At 46.0% G+C, this 21,545-nt stretch overlaps 1 pseudogene; it reads right to left on the reverse strand.

Annotated features, from left to right (window-relative positions):
* Positions 1-8,681: 8,681 nt before the first annotated feature.
* LOC129637613 (40S ribosomal protein SA-like) lies at positions 8,682-10,674 on the reverse strand (annotated as a pseudogene).
* Between the last annotated feature and the right edge of the window lie 10,871 nt (positions 10,675-21,545).

The following is a 21,545-nucleotide window of genomic DNA, read 5'->3' on the forward strand; positions in this document are numbered from 1 at the left end:
GGTGCTCATTACCTGGGATGCAAGGCTGCCAGAGATGGGGCTTTATGTATAAGCTTATAGGCAACATTCCTTTAGTGGTTAACTCGTAATAGGCAGAGTACAAAGGCTCCTTCTTTATGATGTTTTCAGGCCAAAGTTCGGAACTGCAGGGCACCCAGGGACAGCGGGAGAGGTCCGGCGGGGTGCCCACTCCAGCCCCTCACAGCTGTCTTGCTGACTAAGCAGCCTGTGTCTTGACTCCCTGGAGGCACCTGTTTGCTCTCTTCTCTCGGACAGTGCTGGTTGTTAAGTACAGATTGGGCTGAGGCAGAAAAGGAGAGATGACCTCGACGGAAGTAGATGACCTTTATTCAGGCAAGGAGGGGTGGCAGTCAGCCTATCGACCAGGCTGAGCTTGAAAGGGATCAGGGAGGCTTCATATTGAAAGGGAGATTTGTGGGAGCGATAAGGGAAACGTTAGTCAGGTGCGATGTTTTGGGTATTCTTTAGTTGAGATGGCATTTGTAGCTGGGCAGGGGGTGATCAATCCTCTGGACAAGGGGTGATAAGTCCCAGGTAGATGCAACCAGCCTGGAGCATCAGGGCGGGACCTAAGGTTTGGTTTTGTTTTTCTGAAGTTAGAAAATTCAGCAAGGGCCTATGAGATGGCTGTTTTCTTTTCTAGGCCCAAAGACTCTTCCATTCATCAGAAGCAGCACTCACCTGTGCCCCTCCCTGATCAGGCTCAAGCAAACCAGCTGCCCTCACCTGAAAGGGCGTTAGTCTCTCAATCATGTCCCTGCGACCCCATGGACTGTAGCCCACCAGGCTCCTTTGTCCATGGGATTTTCCAGGTAAGAATACTGGAGTGGGTTGTCATTTCCTTCTCCAGGGGATCTTCTTGACTCAGAGATCGAACTCAGGTCTCCTACATTACAGGTGTATTCTTTACCATCTGAGCCACCAGGGACATGCATAAGAAACTGCTACCTCCCAAAACTGAGGTCAGAAGGCTGGGCATGTGGTTCAGGCTCTACAAGGCATTTCACATCCTCCTACTATCCCCTCTTTTCTCCCTAAGAAGCTCTTACATCTCAGGACACCTCTAACCAATACCCTCTTTTGGTGGGAGCTAGTGTTCAGCGGTTAATATTTTCAGCCCAGAGAGACACAGCCTGTGCTTTAGACCATGAAAAACCCTCCCAGCTAGCCCCAGTCCATGCAAATCTCTCCTGTTCTTCAGCTTCCATGGTCAACAGACAGTCCCTGAGTCTGTTCAGCAGACAAGCTCCCACAGTGTCCAGCGCTGAAGCTATTCCTGCCCCCGTGTCTCCTGGGCCCTGCAGAATGAGCCTGCACTCTTGGGAATGGAGGGTCCTCTGTGCGCTTCTTCCAGGGCTGCTGCTGGGCCTTCTTCCTTCTTCAACCAGAGCAGAGAGCTGGCTTGGGCAGGCCCGTGAGTAGGGGGAGGAGGGGACTAGCTGTCAGTCCCTCTGTCTTCTGTGGGCCATGGCCATGCAGAAGGAAGCGCTGGGGGCTGAGAGTGGGCTTGGCCTGCTCAGTTGTCAGGACTCAGGGCGCATTAGGGGGAGGCTGAACCTACTGGGGAACGGTGACAATGTTGATGGCGACAAGCTGTTTCCATCTCTGTACGAGCTGGTCCAGTTCAGCAATTCTCCCAAAACTAGCACCCGTATATCAACCCTCTTCCTCTGGCAACAGGGGATGGGCTGAGTGTTTTCCAGGAAACTCCTCTCTAACCTCTGGGAAGGATTCTGACAGAGTCTCTGATGATGCAGCAAATGTCGGCTTTGGTTCGGAATCAACAAGGACTCCCTGTTTGGCACATGGATGTCAATGCTATGTAGCAGCCTCCAAGGGAGGGGAGTTTGGGGGAGAAAGACGCATGTGTGTGTTTGGCTGAACTGTTCCCCTTGGTGTTCACTTGAGACTGTCACAACACTGTTTGTTAATGGGCTACACCCCAAATACAAAGTAAAAGTTAAAAAAGTCAACAACATTTGACCGAACATTCACCAAAAGTAGACACTGGATGATTTGAACATTGGCTTCAAAAGTGCATTTTGGTAACACAGAAAACTACAGTATTTTAAAATCCTAGTTTATGATTTAGAATCTATGATATTTAGGTGACTGATCAATTGTTTAATACAGGCACTGATAAAATACAAGCTAAAGGCTCACCAGATTTAATATCATAAATTTCACACTACAGTCTAAAGCCAGGGCACATAGTCTATTTATCTGTCTCCCTCCCTCCAACTCCCTCTCTTTATAGTTTTAAGATTTGTGTCACCAGTGAGCTCGCTCCAGCTCTCCTGCAACACACACCCTTCATTCTGTGGGAGAAGTGATAACACTCGTTTACACTAGTGTAAGTGAGGAGGTGATGCACGGTGACAGAAGGAAGGAGACTGGCGGGGGGCTCGGCCCGGCCTCGGCCTGGGGGCTTTGCCTGGACCCTCGCTCCCTCTCTCACTGCTGACCATAACAGGGGCCTGGAGAAGCCTGTGAGGAGCCCTGGCCAAGAACCTTCATGCACGTCTCGCCATTTACATCGTGAGCATGGAGTTTGAGGAAAGATCTTCAATTTTCTGTTTTTTTCTGACTTCTTTAGTCTTCATTAGTCTTCTCACCAGGCATGTCGTTAACTAAATCAGCCTATATATTATTAATATTAACATATATCATTGATATATAAATATTATATTAAAATAATAATAGTACATAAAATTTAATATTTATTTATATTACATAAGCATATATTTATGTAGCATTATGTTATACTAAATTAAATTAATAAATATAAATAAACTAGCATAGCGATATGAGTATGTATTACTCCTGAGAGGCAGACCTTTGCCTTTTATGCAGTCAACTCTGCCTGCTGACCGTATTTTGTTTGCCAGAAAAAAATGAAGACTGAGGCCAGAGTGAAAAGTGAGGGGAAGGCAGGCAGAGAAAACCCAACCTGAAATTACAGGGGAGGCATAATTGAATCACTCAAATGAAACAAGAAGTGTGTTCCCCAGACCAGCCTGAAGTGTAGAGTCTTAGTGAGGGGAGCGGATGCGACCCCGCACCCGGCCCGTGGGCCGCTTCTCGGGTGGGGTGAGCGGAGGGAGCCTCCTCCGGGTGTCTCTCCGCCGGCTTTTCCCGCGGACCCGCTCGTCCTCCCCAGGCTCTGCTGTGCCCTTTGTGCTTTGCCGCCAGGAGGCCCGTTTCCTGCTCTCCACTGTCCTCCTCGTACCGTCTCTCTTTTCTGGATTCTCTTGGCTGCCACCGGCCAGGCTGGAGACACAGGCATCACAAGACCTTCCCCGCAGCCCGTGAGCTGTCCTCGCCCCGCCCTCCTCCTTTAGCGCTGGGTTAACGGGGTGCCTGGTGTTCATTACTGAGACCTTCCTTGCTCGCAGTTTCCTCCATTCCTGATGGTGGGATGCGCAGGGCAACTAAAGCCATTTCTGAATTTCCTTGAATGTGGATGCTAGATGAACCTAGTTTGCTTATAGCAGAATCGTGTTCTTCTAAAGAAAGATTTTTATAGTCCTATTTAAAACCACTGGAAAAACCCCAAACAGGAAATAGTGACACCTCAAAGTCATACTGTTACATGACAAAAGCAAGTTGTAAAACAACACACACATTATTTGTCTAACTGAACAAAAAATGAACCTATATTATCTGTGTAAATAAATATATATTTGAAAATGTTTTTTAAAATGCAGGAGGAATATATACAAATGAACCACAGATACTTGATAAGGATGAAAGAGAAATTTTACTTTTACTCTAAATTATCCAGTTTCTTTTTGGGTGTACTTTTAACTCAGGAGGAACTTGAACAAGAGTGTATATTGTTTGCATTTAAATAACACTACCTATGATTGTACAGAACCAGCTTATCATAAAAACTGAACCAATGTATTTCAGAGTCAAACAAATGATAAGCTGCGTAGAAGAGAGTGAATACCTGCTGAAGGGCTAGAGACAGAAAGAGCACACGAGCAGCACAAACAGTGAGACGCCGGCTGCACGCTGCTGTGCCTCCAGTCACGGGCCACTCCCTGAACACCGGCTGGGTTTAAGGCAGCCTGGAGGTCAGTCACCTGTGCAAGGCAAGTCTGAATTTATGCCAGGCCCATAGTAAAGACATGTTTTATTTAGTAGCTCTCAGAGGTAGAAAATGTACACTTTATTCTCTAAGCGTATTTTGGCCTGTTCTATAATGGATTGTTCCACTAAAAACAAAACACTGAAACCAACATTAAAAACCACCTTTTTGGTATACCTGAAAGCTTTTGCCATTTTAGAGCTTTCTCTTTTTCTGTCATCTCTTAAACACATGTAAAATAAATACAGTCAAGTCCCCAGCAGGAGGGGCCACTCAGGGAACTCTGGGCCTCAGCTGTTACTAGGAATAAGTGGCAAAGCGCATTTTTACTCCAGAACTCAAAAGGCATTTTGGTGTGGGATAATCGGGACCCGTGGAAAGCATATGACAGCCTGATACTGGTTCTTACATCTGCCACAGTTCAGTGATTTTCAATATCTTACTTTCTGTAACCAAAGATTGAGAATGCTCAGGAGAGAGCATAAATATAACTACATAACTCGTTATGAATAGCATATAAGTAGAGAGTATAGTTAGATGTGAGTCTAATTTACCTTAATATCCTAGTTCCTGTGGCCCTCAGTCCATAGGCTCAGACTACATTCCTCGGGCACCTCTACAGATTGGACAGTAGGTGGCGCTTTCAGCCTGTTTGAAACAGTTCACAGGCTTTGGCTTGTTTACTTGCTTTTAAGCTGTTTTACCACCATTGCACAGAAAACAAAGTAATTTGGTACATAAGTGTATGAAGTCCAGATCAATGTCATGGGAGCAATTCCAGAAGAACACAAAGCCATATAACTGGATCTGCAGGAAGCATTTACAAATATCCACAGAAAAGACTTTACCTCTCCATAGATCCAAACTGAAAACAGAAAGTGAAAGTTACTCAGTTGTGTCCGACCCTTTGTGATCTCTTAGACTGTAGCCCGCCATGCTCCTCTGCCCACGGAATTCTCCAGGCAAGAACACTGGAGTGAGTTGCCATTCTCTTCTCTAGGGAACCGTCCCGACCCAAATTATCCAATAATAAAACGCTTTTAGGGTTTGTGTCACAGATGCTCTTTGCTACTTTGATTCCTGGTAATGACAAAATCTCAGGCCGACCTGGGACCCGCCCTAAAGTAGTGTGTGTCCTGTGACCCTGGTCAGACACATAGAGTTTAGTTTGGTTTTCTTGTTTGGAAACAATTTGACCTAGCTGCTCACAAGCAAAAAGCAAATTACTAGACCTGAAAACGTTCCAATAGAGTACAGTCAAGTGCTCTTGATTCTAGGAACTCCAAAGGATGTTTTTAAGCCTTGTCAGCCACCAGCTTCTCTTGATTCTGAAAGCTGGGTTTACTAGGGACTGGCGCAGTGGAAGTGTGATGAAATCACTTCAGCAGTGTTTTGCTTCAACGCACAGGGTCTGTAGAGACTAGGAACAAAGATAAAATATTCTGAAGGGGTGAATCCAGGGCCTTTACTCTTCTCTGAACAAAAGTTTGTTCACAGACGCATTTTATGCATCACTTGGGCTTCCCTGGTGGCTCAGAGGTTTAAGTGTCTGCCTGCAATGTCAGAGACCTGGGTTCGATCCCTGGGTCCGGAAGATCCCCTGGAGAAGGAAATGGCAACTCACTGCAGTATTCTTGCCTGGAGAATCCCATGGACGGAGGAGCCTGGTAGGCTACAGTCCACGGGTTCAGAAAGAGTCGGACACGACTGAGATACTTCACGTTCACTTTCACTTTCAGGGAGGGCACAGGCTCCCTGGGCTCTCCAAATCCCTCCGGTTAAGAGCTCCTGGCCCGGGAGTGAAATAAAGCAAAGGCAGCCCTTCCATCTTCCCTATTCCGACCTCTGGTCCCATCACATTCCGACCTCTGGTCCCATGAGAGGGACGGTGGACCCTCAGCGCGCTGTCCCAGCCGCACGGCTGCCAGAGGAGTTACAGGAGCAGACCTGCCCAATGGCGTCGCTGCTTCCTGCCTGCTGCCGGGCCTTGTGAGAAGGCCCCAAGGAGATCTAGGAAAAGCAAAGGGGAGTCCAACTCAGCAGAGCAGCCCCTGAAGCACAGGGAGTTAAAGAAACAGGAAGCAGGAGTCAGGTCAAGGAACGACCCCTTTCTGAAGGCTGCGCTGATAACTGGTGTGGCTGAAGCATCACTCTCCCTGCGCACGCGGCTCTGCCTCTGCAGGCACTTCCGGTTTGCCTCACTGTGAGAGGCGGCTGCTTGTCAGAAGGCAGATCTTTTCTACCATCAATAAACTGTCTTTTCCCCGCTGTCAGCCCTGTAATCTGGCACTATATGCGCCTTGCTCCATTGGCTGCTAACACTTCGGTAAAAGGAGATCTAACTGTCGAGAGTTCAAAATTCCAGGGGTCTGTGGAGTCCCGCCACCAATCACCCCCTAGAGTTGTGTTTTAATCAGGTTCAGTTCAATTCAGTTGCTCAGCCGTGTCCGACTCTTTGTGACCCCATGAATCACAGCACGCCAGGCCTCCCGGTCCATCACCAACTCCCGGAGTTCACTCAAACTCATGTCCATCAAGTCGGTGATGCCATCCAGCCATCTCATCCTCTGTCGTCCCCTTCTCCTCCTGCCCCCAGTCTCTCCCAGCATCAGAGTCTTTTCCAATGATTCAATTCTTCACATGAGGTGGCCAAAGTACTGGAGTTTCAGCTTTAGCATCATCCCTTCCAAAGAAATCCCAGGGCTGATCTCCTTCAGAATGGACTGGTTGGATCTCCTTGAAGTCCAAGGGACTCTCAAGAGTCTTCTCCAACACCACAGTTGAAAAGCATCAGTTCTTCGGGGCTCAGCTTTCTTCACAGTCCAACTCTCACATCCATACATGACCACTGGAAAAACCATAGCCTTGACTAGACGGACCTTTGTTGGCAAAGTAATGTCTCTGCTTTTCAATATGCTATTTAGGTTGGTCATAACTTTCCTTCCAAGGAGTAAGCGTCTTTTAATTTCATGGCTGCAGTCACTATCTGCAGTGATTTTGGAGCCCCCCAAAATAAAGTCTGACACTGTTTCCACTGTTTCCCCATCTATTTGCCAAGAAGTGATCTTCATTTTCTGAATGTTGAGCTTTAAGCCAACTTTTTCACTCTCCACTTTCACTTTCATCAAGAGGCTTTTTAGTTCCTCTTCACTTTCTGCCATAAGGGTGATGTCACCTGCATATCTGAGGTTATTGATATTTCTCCAGGTGAGTCAGGTAAAAATGCTCATTACAGACTTATGATTGAAGATACTAAAGTGAGAACATAAATGAATTTAGAACTTTTGGAACGTCTGATTTTAAAAGTATTTGTTTATCTTTAAAGTCCAATAAGAAAATTTTACTCTTGCTTATGTTGTCTGAGGAATAAACATGGAAAGATAGTTACTGAAAAAAAAAGCTACAAAATTTGAGGCTTTGAAGAAGGGAATTAAAAGAGAATGGGTTTAATGAAGAGTAACTCCTTTCAGATGGAGAAGCTGAGAGGAGAAAGAAATTGATTTAAGAAAAGATCTTACTATTAGAACTGAGGCCATCTGCCATGTAGTCAAATTTACTTTTCTGCATGCAGGGTCACCTTATACAGACTCGTACAGACACACAATACAGCTACCATCTCCACTGATATGCAGAGGAGTGCCCTGGCTGCAGCTTCAGACCACTTTGTGGGCACTCAGGATGCTCAGGACTCTGTCTTGCATGTCCCTGGGAAGTGACTCCCAGGAGGTCCATCCACTGAGCCGAGTTCCACTCTGTTTTCAAGCAGCCCTTTAAATCCCTGAGGCCAGAGCCCCTCTCTCTCACCACTTAAAATGCCCAACCCCCGCCCGTGTCACTGCTCCTTATCAACATGGCTGCTGCTTTTATAATCAGTCTTAAGATATGGTCACCTGATTCTATTGTTTTTTATTATGCTGAAGTCAGTCAAGTGTCTTATATCTTACTAGCATATTAATATGTCAGATTCAGAGAAATAATTCAAGGATGAAGCCAACTGATTATCCTCCTATCCATATGAAGTATATAAATATAATCTCTGGGAGATGGTGAAGGACAGGGAAGCCTGGTGTGCGGCAGTCCATGGGGTCTAAAGAGTTGGACATGACTGAGTGACTGAACAATGATATAATATTATATCAATTGATAAAGAATGTACAGTGCGTAGGGGAAAGTGGGAGAAAAGTATTTTAAAAATTGGATCAAGCTTAGCTAATAAAATTAGCAACTGCAAATGTTGTTTGAGGGAAGAACATAATGAATTATGAATTAGGAAATTTTCATCTTATGTGAAAAGAAAAAAAGCAAAAGTCACAGAACATCCTCACGAGTAGACATATTTATTTATTTAGAAGCTGCTTATTTTCTGTCATCCAATTTCCATTTTAAGAGTTTGTGGGGTTTCCATAATGCCTCATGGTAAAGAAACCTGCTGATGCAGGAGATATGAGTTCAATCCCTGGTCCAGTAAGATCCCATGTGCCTCAGAGGAACTAAGGCCATGAAACACAACCATTGAGCCTGTGCTCCACAGACTGGGGGCCACAGCTCCTGAGCCCATGCTCTGCCACCACTGAAGCCTGGGGGCCCTGGGGCCCACGCTCCATAGCAAGAGAAGCCGCTGCAACGAGAAGGCCAGGCACCACAACCAGAGTGCTCCCCACTCACCGCAACCGGAGCACACCTGCGCAGCAGCAAGGACCCAGCACAGCCCCCACCCAAGAAAAGAGCCTGTGAAAGAACAGCTGAAGCCCACGCAGTGCTGTGCCTACCCGTCCAGTGAGTGGCCTGAGCAGTGGGCGCTGCAGGCCAGCCTTCAGGGGGAACTGCGGAGTAGGCAGCGAGCTCGCCTGCCCGCCTGTGGAGTAGGCCAGCACCTCAGATCCAGTAGCGTTGCACTCAGCTGCTGAAGTGACCCATTCACGGTGAAGTCCTCCTTGGTCAGAGCTTGCTCAGCTGCCACCTGCTCTTCCCTTTTAATCTCTTCAGAAGCTGCAAACGTAGAGATCAGGCACGACCTCCCAAGAGTGTTCACAGGAAACGGTGCGCTGGGCAGAACTTCCCGGGTGAGCATCCGCCAAGTCAGACCCACCGACTGAGCTCCCTGGTTGCCGGGAATGGGTGGTCTCCAGAGTGCAGAGGAGAGTCCGTGTCACACAGACCGATGGTAAGAAGTTCACATACATGCCTCTGGGAGAGGCCGGCGGTCAGCCCTGGGCTCATAACCACCAGGAGTCTTGGCTCCTGGAAGCTGCCTGGGTCTGGTTAGTGGAGGCTCCAGGAGCAAAGCGGCCGACCAGAGGAGCGGCGGCAGCAAACTGCAGCTCAGCTCGCTGGTGAGGGTTCCTGGAGGATGCAGCAGGGACAGCAGCTGGGTTTTCAGTGGCAACGATGGCATGAGCTGCCTACAGAAGCTTCTCCCAGGTTCTCTTCGGATTCCTAATGTAAATGCCGCCAATTTTCCTTCTGTAGATGTACTGCTCCATTTGGAAGTAAAGGTCGGTGCTACCTAAGTGGGCCCCTGCTGCAAGGAACGTGATGGTGTCGTCCTTCATTTGCGGGACATCAAGGACCAAGAATACTGTAAAAGATTCACTTTAAGTTATGACAAGAATCCAGACAGTGCCATATGGACCACTGTCTGGGTAGCATGGGAAAAGCCTGAGAAGATATGTTAGAGAAGCCAGATAATCTTTCTGATAAAACAAACTTGACTTTCATTCAGTTTGTAGAAATAACGCTGTGAGTTTTATTCTTTAGTGGTTTAGAATTTTGTTGTAATGTCTTGGCATTTCTGAGAAACTTATAATACATGTACAAGGTTCAAGAACCTAGAAATATAAAATACTTCATATTACATTGTTCTTCCTACCCCCTCCCTTCTTGTCAAGTCCCTGTTGCTTCCACAGTCAGCCACGTGTTTTGTTTCTCAGGAATAGCTTCCAGAGGTTTATTTATTTTTTCTAAGTATTTATTTGGCTGTGTCCACGGGACCTTTGCCATGGGAACTCTTAGCTGTGGCATGTGGGGTCTAGTTTCATGACAAGGGATTGAACTCAGGCCCCTACAGTGAGAGAGCAGAGTCTTAGCCCCTGGATCAAGAGAGACGTCCCAGAGTGTCATTTTATGGACACAAGCAACTACGAATATCTATTTCTTCTTCACTCCACATGTGGTGCTAGTGTTAAAGAACCCACCTCCCTGTGCAGGAGACATAAGGGACTCAGATGGCATCCCTGGGTCTGGAAGATCTTCTGGAGCAGGAAATGACAACCCACTCTAGTATCCCTGCCTGGAGCATCGCCATGGGCAGAGGAGCCCGGTGGGCTACAGTCCATAGTGTCACAAAGTGTTGGACGTGACGGAGTGTGAGCACACAGCCACATTTAAAACCATAAATGGTCGCACACTGTGCACAATGTTTTATGGTATCTTCCTTATATTCAGCTGACACTATCTTGGGGAATATTCTCTCTTGGGACACTATTTTCCACAAATCAGTCCACTGAATAGATGATGTACTATAATACGCTTTACTGGTCCACGTTGGAATAAACACTAATATAAAATGACATCTTGACATTACAGAAAACAATGTAATGCATAACCGTAGCCTAATTTATTCCATTGCAGGAAAATGTATCAATTTCTAATGCATTAGGAATTTCTACAAATCTAATGGACTTGTAGCCTGAAGTATTTCCAACTGAAATACAGCATCTGATAGGATGTTGCTGGTAAACTAGCACGTTGCTGGATTCTCCACCCCCCTCCCCCCGAGGAGCTGTGCAATGATCATTTCTCTTTCCTTAAGACTCAACCTCTCCTCTCCCAGATATTTCCCTGATGTGTTTTTAAAAACATTCACCAACCTCTTCTGCCCTTTTGACTTCTCTATAATCCGCTCCTCTTCTTATCACTGCCCTTCATTCTCACGCCCTCATTGCCTGGCCTGGCCTCTACCTGCCATCTCAACATTGCCCATCATTGCTCCACCCACTCCCCTGGAGATGGTATCAATACGGCCCGATAGATGGTTGAGTATAGAAAAATTGTTCATGGATGATATTGAATCACTGGATGAGAAGGAGACATCCACAGGGGAGTCTAAGGTAGCTGGGGAAGAAGGAAAATTTAGCTTTTATCTGTGATCTTCATTCAGGGGAAGATGCTACAGGGCCCACCAGGGAAGAAGAAGTCAGAGTCAGAGGTAAATACTTGGGAGGTGGTGTCCAGAAATTCCAGCAGGAACTCTGGAGAGAAGAGTGAGGGAGAGCGCCTGCTGTGAAGCTGCTGTGAGTGTTGGGCAGGGACACACACGGGGCAGCAGAGAAAGAAGCAGGAAGGTAATAACAGGCTTCCCAAGGGAGGGGAGGGTGTCACGGTAATAGTGATGTGCACATAGTTACACATGTCACGGAGAGACAAGGGAGGATGGAAAAGAGCCAGTGAGAGGGGAGGGCGGATGCAACTAATACATCCTGTATGCTGTTTCATGAGAGGCCAAGAGCAGAGGCGGAGAGAGAGGCTGAGCCAGAGCGCAGGACACAATGAAGGAGACATAAAAGTTGGTAAATAAAAACATAGGTGTTCAAATCAAGATTTTGTTAAAACGCTCTTTTGAGGAATACAATTGGGATTTTAAGGAACTCCTTTTAAGGAATGTAGAAATAAAGTTGCAGGTGAGATATTAATTCTTAGATGATGATTCACAAGAATGACTCCCCTGCCTAAAGAGTGATACCATCAGAAGCAGTTCTGTGCAGAGGTGAGTGGGGAGATGGCACAGCACAGTGGTGGAGACACGTGGTCAATGGAAACGTTGGACCTTCACGGGAGGAGGGGGTTCCTGTAGACCCCATACGCCAGTGTGCTGAGAACATCGAGCAGGAGTTACTTGAGCCATTGAGAGTGACTGTACTTGAAGGGATTTTTGTTTAAATATAATTTTATTTATTTTTGGCTGCCCCAGGTCTTCTTTGCTCCATACAGGCTCTCTCTACTTATAGAGAGCAGGGCCTGTGCTCTAGTTGGGTGGTTGGGCTTCCCACTTTGGCGGCTTCTCTTGCTGTGGAGTGCTGGGCTCTAGGAGGCCTGGGCTCAGTATTAGCGGTGTACAGACTTAATTTCTCTGTGGCATGTGGGGTCATCTGGGGACCAGAGATCGAACCAGTGTCCCCTGCCCTGCAAGGTAGATTCTTAACCACTGGACCACCAGGGAAGACCCCGTACTTGAAGTTTTCATTGGAGCTACCTAAAACATGATAAAAGTGAGCTCAGCAAAAAGGGGAAGGAGTAGCGAGTGCACAGCCTGCCCTCCACCAAAGAGAGCCTGCTGTGTTTGCACAGACCCCTTTCTGTTTCTGAACCACACTTGCCATTTACTCACTTCCTCTTTCTCCACCTAAAAACCACACATCTCTTAAATTCTCCAAGCAATCTCCCTGGTGGCTTTCTTCCATGGAAGTAGAATTTCTGGGTAAAAGATTCTGTGCAATCTTTCCATGTGAATATCAGAAGAAGGTGAACATTTTGTTTGAGGTTATGGTTCTGGAAATTCAGAGTTAAATATGTTTCAGCTCACATTGGCCAAACGTGCTGTACCTGGCCTCAGCCTCCTGTATTTTAGCTGGCTCACTGGTGTCATTAAGGTCCTGGGATCCCTGTGGCCCCTCAACTACTGCATCCACCTCCTACAGCATGGACAAAAAAAAAAAAAAAAGGCTCTCTGGTACCATTAAGATCCCTGTTGATTGCAGATCCCGTGATCTTGCTGGTGCCTTGATTTAGGAAGCTTCCTAAGTCCTTACCTAGGATTTGTTGGCATAAAGTTCAACCAGGAAAAACAGAAAACAAAACCTGTTTTAGTGTGTCTCTTGATATTTGGTTTTGTTTTTACATTTGCAAGAGCAAAACACAGAAAATGAAGCAAAAGATACTTTCAAACATATACGGTTACCTGATTTAGAATTACTGATTCAAAGAGTGTCTGTAAAAATAAAATGTGACTTCCACTTCCAGCTTTAAGAGGAACAGTATCTGAACATCCTCACCTGGCACTGGTAATTAGAAAGCTGAACAAAATACTCGGAACAACTGTTTTCAGGTCCTGGACAACAGGCCATGCAGAACTAAGTTCCTAGAGTGCAGATGGATACACAAATCCATCTGAAGACTCCTGGCTGTCTGCCTTCAGGCAATTTCCATGCTGCAGGTACAGGGAGGGGAAGCCAGATACAGCCCAGCAAAGCCCTGATCTGAGAACACAGGTGAGCCAGGGAGGCACAGCAGGTGATATGTGTGGGGGCAGGGCATTGATAAGAGAGAGCTACTCAGACAGAAAGAATTATTCCAAGTGCATAATGAGTCCACTGAGTCTCTTTCATTGATCACACACAGGTGAAATTCCACAAGGCTGGGCAGGAACAACTTTTGAGGAAAGAATTATTACTGGAGACCTATGCATTGAGTGGGACTGGATGCCATGATCTTCGTTTTCTGAATGTTGAGCTTTAAGCCAACTTTTTCACTCTCCTCTTTCACTTTCATCAAGAGGCTCTTTAGTTCCTCTTCACTTTCTGCCAGAAGGGTGGTGTCATCTGAATATCTGAGGTTGTTGATATTTCTCCCAGCAATCTTGATTCCAGTTTGTGCTTCCTCCAGCCCAGCGTTTCTCATGGTGTACTCTGCATGTAAGTTAAATAAGCAGGGTGACAATATACAGCCTTGATGTACTCCTTTTCCTATTTGGAACCAGTCTGTGATTCCATGTCCAGTTCTAACTGTTGCTTCCTGACCTGCATATAGGTTTCTCAAGAGGCAGGTCAGGTGGTCTGGTATTCCCATCTCTTTCAGAATTTTCCACAGTTTGTTGTGATCCACACAGTCAAAGGCTTTGGCATAGTCAATAAAGCAGAAATAGATGCTTTTCTGGAACTCTCTTGCTTTTTTGATGATCCAGGGGATGTTGGCAATTTGATCTCTGGTTCCTCTGCCTTTTCTAAAATCACCTTGAGCATCTGGAAGTTCAGAGTTCATGTATTGCTGAAGCCTGGCTTAGCGAATTTTGAGGATTACTTTACTAGTGTGTGAGATGAGTGCAATTGTGCGGTAGTTTGAACATTCTTTGGCATTGCCTTTCTTTGGGATTGGAATGAAAACTGACCTTTTCCAGTCCTGTGATCACTGCTGAGTTTTCCAAATTTGCTAGCATATTGAGTGCAGCACTTTCACAGCATCATCTTTTAGGATTTGAAATAGCTCAACAAATAGATGGGGAAACAGTGGAAACAGTGGTTGACTTTATTTTGGGGGGCTCCCAAATTACCACAGATAGTGATTACAACCATGAAAGGAAAATATACTTATCCTTGAAGGAAAGTTATGATCAACCTAGACAGCATATTAAAAAGCAGAGATGGTACTTTGCCAACAAAAGTCCTTCTAATCAAAACTATGGTTTTTCTAGTAGTCATGTATGGATGTGAGAGTTGGACTATAAAGAAAGCTTAGCACAGAAGAATTGATGCTTTTGAACTGTGGTGTTGGAGAAGATGCTTGAGAGTCCCTTGGACACCAAGGCGATCCAACCAGTAAATCCTAAAGGAGGTCAATCTTGGGTGTTCATTGGAAGGACTGATGCTGAAGCTGAAACTCCAATGCTTTGGCCACCTGATTTGAAGAGCTAACTATTAGAAAAGACCCTAATGCTGGGAAAGATTGAAGGCAGGAGGAGACGGGGATGACAGAGGATGAGATGGTTGGATAGAATCACCAATTCAATGAACATGAGTTTGGGTGAACTCAAGGAGTTGGTGATGGACAGGGAGGCCTGGCACGCTGCGGTTCATGGGGTTGCAAAGAGTTGGACATGACTGAGTGACTGAAATGAACTGAACTGAATGGATTGAAAAGTGTCCAACATTCATGTGGGGCTGAGAATCCTCACCAGCCAGAGTGAAGAGACCTCCTTGAATATGTGGGGCATTCAACTGAGGCAGAAAATGCATGTATTAGAGCTGAAACTAAAAAAAGAGAGAGAGAGCGAAATGAAACTACTCACAAGCCTTAAAATAAAGGGTGCATAGAATTGTACTAACAAACCTCAGCAATAATCCTCAAAATGTCTGTTATGACGGTAATCATTTCCTACCAGGAAAAAGCAAAATTAACACTTTCAGGAAACATACAAAGAAAACAAACCAAAAGACATTTCTATCGCCCAGGAAACTTCAAGACATTTAGGCCTGGCACGCTGGTCCTGTGTCAGACAGCAGGTCCAATGTATATTTCATATTATCTCATACCCACCCACAAAGTAAATATAAACCCCTTTATATACACTGCAAATATACTAGAATATTCAGGAAATTGACTACTTTCTGGTAAAACATGAATTCTCAAGACTAATATTTAAAGCAGCTGTAACAAAAGAAAAATAAGCAAGGAAGTCTATAAAATAAATTTTTTTCAAGAATTACTTCTGAAAATCATGTGAAGGCTATGCAAGCAAAGAACAACTGACTGCAAAAATACCACATAATTTTAAAGAATCAAGAATAGAACAGAAGAAATCTGTATTTTGTGAATATAATTTAACCCTGATATGAGTCGGACAGGACTGAGCGACTTCACTTTCACTTTTCACTTTCATGCATTGGAGAAGGAAATGGCAACCGTCTCCAGTGTTCCTGCCTGGAGAATCCCAGGGACGGAGAAGCCTGGTGGGCTGCCATCTATGGGGTTGCACAGGGTTGGACACGACTGAAGCGACTTAGCAGCAGCAGCAGCATGAGACCTTGACATAAGTGACAGAAAACAAAACCACACACCAATTTTACCTACTATTCTTGGTCTCCTAATCCATTAAATGCTAGTTAATGCTATATGAATCATTGCAGAGAAATGCTCCATCTCTAAAATAACTTAGGTTTACTCACAGTTTTTGTTCCTTTTAAGTAAGTCAAGCTGTACAGTCTAAGAAGTGCTTGCTCCAGAAGATGTGGAATATATATACAATGGAAAATTAGTCATAAAATCAAATGAAATAATGACATTTGCAGCAACATGGATGAACATGGTGATTTCACTTTAAGTGAAGTAAGTCAGACAGAAAGAGACAAGCATCGTATGACATCACACACGTGGAATATTGAAGAATGATACAGATGAACTTATCTAGAAAGCAGAGGTCGAGTCACAGACATAGAAAACACGCTTATGGTTACCAAAGAGGACACGGGGGTGTGGGGAGAGGTGAGTCAGGAGTTTGGGGTCAGTACGCACGCACTGCTGTATGTACGCCAGGTGGCACAAGGAGCTGCTGTGTAGTGAGGGAGCTGTACTCAGTATCTTGTGACGACCTGTAACGGGAAAGAATCCGGAAGAATATATAGTCGCTCAGTCGTGTCCAACTCTTTGGGACTCCAGGGCCTGTAGCCCGCCAAGCTCCTCTCAAAGGAGGGGTCACAAGGAGCTGGACACAACAGAGGGACTAACCACACAAGTCCTACTCTGCTCGTTCTCAGCCAACTTGGAGAAAGACATGACGCCTTAGCAGCGCTGCAGTAAAGTTTTGCTCTAAGATGCCTGCCCTGTAGGGAACAATTTGAGCTTATTCTGAATTTCAGTTGTGCTTGCAAGTAATTTTGTCAGGAGAAAGAGCTGGTGAAAGAAAGCACAGCTGGCCCAGAGGAAACTAACCAGGCGGGAAAACACAAAACACACGCTTAACACACAATCAAACATTAAACTGATTGAGGACACTTCTTGAAATGTTGAACTTCTTGAAATGAGTAAACCGTTTCAAGAAGTGTCCTAATTCATTCTCCATTTGTCCACACTTAATTGAGTGTGCTCAGATAAGACACTCTGTGTCTACAGAGTGTGCTGCCATTCTTGGCTAATTTAAAATATAGTGTATTAATAGGAAATTGGAGGTATAATAAGGCAAACAGATCAGGAGACAACTGTCCTTGAAAAGAGAGTTGATGACTTAGAGTTCCCAAGAGGAGGGACAGGCCATGCCTTGGGCCACCCGGGAAAGGACCGGCCTTGTCTGGAGAGGGAGGGAGGGGAATTCAGCGCAGGGGCCTTTACTGTGACTCCTCAGGAGGGAACAGTGAGCTGGGTGCGCAGGCTCAGGACTGGCTGGTGCGCGTGATGTTAATGGCCATCCTCGGTGTCTGCCTCTGGGTGACAAGGGAAGGGGACAGTGGCCCGGAGCACAGCTTTAATGTCACCTCCTCAGAGACACGTCCCCATATGCATCTGTGGTGACAGCTCCCCCATGTCTCCTGCCCTTACCACCTCGGTCCTTCACAGCACCAGGGCCGGCCCCGTCTGCACCCGCTGGGGCTCGTCACCCATCAGTCCTCTGCCCCGGGACCCCTTTCCTCCCCGTCCCCCCGCCCCAGCCCCACTTCCCGCTGTGCCCTGTCCCACCCTTCACTCCATGGAGCTGACTCTTCTACAAGCTGTTCTGTTTATTCCTTGTCTCCCTCCACAGCGTCAGCTCTGTGGGAGCAGCAGGATCGTTTCTTTTTAATGTGTGGTGGTTTTCTGTCTTACTCTCCTCCTGAACGTCAAGAACTGTGAAGTGTCGTGGCTGGGTCCCTGCCCCCAGCACAGGCCTGGCACAGAGCACATGCACTCTCAGCATTTGGGGAAGAACCAGCAGTGGTAAGCCTTGTTGTTGCCCCCGGGGGACTGTTAAAAACAAGACAACGGCCCCAAAGGAGTTGCTTAGTTAGGAACCATGCTAGCAAAAGACTTAAATGCAGTTTTGGCTGTTCCAGAAATGAAATCTTGGAACAGTCAGCCAGGAATCTTCTGATTATCACTAGCTGAGTCATCTGTCTGTGAAAGCTTTCCACCTTTAATGGAAAGTAACCTCGCAGTAACCACTGGGATTCTTTGCCCAGTACAACTTCCTTGTTCCCGATCCCTTATGCCTATAAAAATCTTTTGTTTTGTGCAAATCCTCAGAGTTTCTAACTGCTACATTGGATGTTGCCTGATGCATAAATCTTTAAATAAAGGCACTAAGATTTTAAAATTTTCCTGAGTTGAATTTTATTTTATTTTAATAGGGCGTATAGCTTAATTTGGAGAAGGCAATGGCACCCCACTCCAGTACTCTTGCCTGGAAAATCCCATGGATGGAGGAGCCTTGTAGGCTGTGGTCCATGGGGTCGCTAGGAGTCGGACACGACTGAGCAACTTCATTTTCATTTTTCAAATGGCAACCCTCTCCAGTGTTCTTGCCTGGAGAATCCCAGGGATGGGGGAGCCTGGTGAGCTGCTGTCTATGGGGTCTCACAGAGTCGGACACGACTGAAGGGACTTAGCAGCAGCATAGCTTATTTTAAGATTATATTTGGCTTTTAAGAGATTGTTATAGATTCAATTGAGCTTACTGTGAACGATGTCGGATTCAGGATCTCCGAAGAAGATTTACCTTCAGGACCAGGGATCAGGATTGATCACTCAAGAGCGTTTGTGTAGCAGAGTTTTATGACAGTGGAAAAGGTCAGAGAAAGCTTCTGACATGGTCAGCAGAAGGGGTTGAGAGTGCCCCCCTTGCTAGTGTTAGCGAGGGAGGTATATACTTTTTAAATTAGTTACTACAATAAATCAGAAGAATATCTCAAGTGTGTGAAAGTTTTACCAGACCCACTCCCACAATTAACATTTTAGGATAACAGGACTAGAATTTAACAAGAAGATCCTACCAGACCCATTCCCATAATATACATTCTAAGATATCAGGATTAATCAGAAGGTTTTCAGGAAGGTGAAACTGTCCTCAAGCAGGATGCATTGTTATTATATAATCCCTAGTACAGACTTTAAGTGGCTCAGATGGTAAAGCATCTCCCTACAATGTGGGAGACCCGGGCTGGATCCCTGGCTTGGGAAGATCCCCTGGAGAAGGAAATGGCAACCCACTCCAGTACTGTTGCCTGGAAAATCCCATGGAAAGAGGAGCCTGGTAGGCTACAGTCCATAGGGTTGCAAAGAGTCAGACATGACTGAGCAGCTTCACTTTCTTTCACAGAGTTTAAACTGAGTTGTGTAATCATCAGTTCTGGGCCTAAAGAAAGAAAGAAAAACAAATGTTTTAAGTGATAAGACTAAGGATTGCAGAGAAAAAAAGATGTTTGTCCTTTCCTCCTCCTTGAGAACTCCAGACCCCTCTCTCCTCGGCTTCCCCCGGACTTCTTATCAACCTGCCTAGGAATTGACTCACTTTGAGCACCTCTTCAGCCTGTGAGCTCCATGAGAACATCAGGCCAGAAAGAGAAAAGACCTTGAGTAAATGTTATGATGACTGAATAACTGTACAGATAAAATGACTAAACAGAGTCCATGTGAGGGTCACATTCACTGAAGATCAGCTTTTTCTTCCTCCTCTGTCCGTCATTCCAGAACAGAAGTTCAAGGGACCTTATATCATCCTCACCTCATAAGGAACTCCAGTGGTCTGGGTGATTTTTATCTTTTCTTTATTTGTACACTGGAAGACATTTCATGACTATACCCCTCAAAACTGAGAAAATCACTACTTGAGGGGCAGGGACCCTCCATGTTGTCTGAGTCAAAACAGAACACTACATGAACACAGGATATTGAGGAGGTGGCTGGGCCCCTGGGCAGCTGGAAGGAGGGAGACAAAGGCCCAGGGGTGTTGTTTCCACCTCGCTCCTCCCAACATGACACACTTGTCCCTCTTTGTACTTAATCAATCTGATCCTGATTATCTGGAAATTGACATGTCTGCTGGCAGATGGTGTGGTCTTAGATCACGGCATTAAAGGCCACCAGACCTCAGTTCTGAGCTGTTTGCAAGACCTAGGACAAGTCTTCAGTGTCTTAGGTCTGCTGTTTTTATCCCTAAGCATTGATAGCAGTACTACCTATGTGAGGGTCCAGAGGTAGAGGCATAGGCACTTGGGATTGGTCACTGGGAAAGGCTGCAACCCTATGAAGGCTGCCCCTAGAATTCCAGCCTGGAACACAAGTGGTATGTGGAGTATCTGGATGAAGCAGTGAAGATGTCAGCGAGAGACACTCAGTTGTGCCAGGACAGCATTGAATTAGAGCACTGGGCTTTTCTCCACTCACTTCCAGAGGGTCAGGCCCTATTGCCACTGGCCACATACCCTGAGTGATAACCATCTCCTGGGAACTCCAAGTCACAGCCTGATGGCTGAGCCTCCACAGGGCTGAAGGATGTGTCAGGAGCAGTTGGCCCACAAATGCTGGGCACCCCAAGGCTCTAACAGGGGCTGGTGAGGCTGGCATGGCAGGCCCCACAGCACAGGATATTGGGGTGCCTGGTCGGGGCTGCCATCATCTAGGGCCATGCCACCATGAAGGCACCTGGTAATTTCTGAGCTCAGAAGCTAAAGCAAGGTTGAGCCTGATTAATACTTGGTTGCAAGACCACCTGGAAAGACCAGGTGCTGTGGACTTTCCCGCTTGTCTCTCCTTTCATCTCTCTCACCCTTGGCCACCGCCCCCTCCCCTGGCAGAGACGGGCTCTCCTTTGGCCATGGGGAGGTGCACCTATTGTTGAGTCTTGGCCTGGGTGGGTGTTGTGGGGGTTCTGAGAATGGGCAGAACAGTGGGGCTAGCGTCCTCTGTGCTTGCTGGCCGCTGTGGGTTGGTGGGCAGGTTGAGTGCCCACAGGAAGGCAGTACTTTATGCCATGGAACTGTGTGCATAAAATGGTTCTAATGGTGACATTGGACCTCTGTGCATTTTCCACATATTAAAAAATGTAGCATGCCTGTGTGTGTGTGTGTGTGTGCGTGCATGTGTTAAAGACTTAGGAAAATTCTGAAGCCAAACAAAAAATTGGATCCATGATAAAATATGAATAAGCTTCAAAAACATGACACTGTGTAAGAAACTGGACATAAATGGCCACAGTTGTACAAACCCATGTGCTTGAAATACACAGAATAGGCAATTCCATGAGGATGAAAGAGTGAGGAATGTGGAATTTAAAGTCACTGATTAGGGAACACTAGGTGTTTTTGTAGGGAGATAAAATATAAACTATTCTGGATCATAGTGATAATGGCTATACAATATAGAGATAGGCAATCACTAAAATACAGTGCTCAAAGGAGAATTTTTTGGCATATGAAATATATCTCAACTTAAAATGATTAATTTGATTTTTTCCCCCCAAAATAACAAAACCCACATATTTCCTCAGTGCTGTATTTGGTTCGAACTCTAAGCTCTGTAGACAGAAAAGAAGACGCCTGTGTCTGTGTGTGCATGCACAGTCGTGTTTGACTCGTTGTGACACCACGGCCTGTATATGGCCAGGCTCCTCTGTTCATGGAATTTTCCAGGCATGAATACTGGAGTGGGTGGCCATTTCCTTCTCCAGGATATTTTCCCGATCCTTCACTGTTTC

This window comes from Bubalus kerabau, chromosome 23 (assembly GCF_029407905.1).
Source record: "Bubalus kerabau isolate K-KA32 ecotype Philippines breed swamp buffalo chromosome 23, PCC_UOA_SB_1v2, whole genome shotgun sequence".
In the NCBI taxonomy this organism is placed as follows: Eukaryota; Metazoa; Chordata; class Mammalia; order Artiodactyla; family Bovidae; genus Bubalus; species Bubalus kerabau.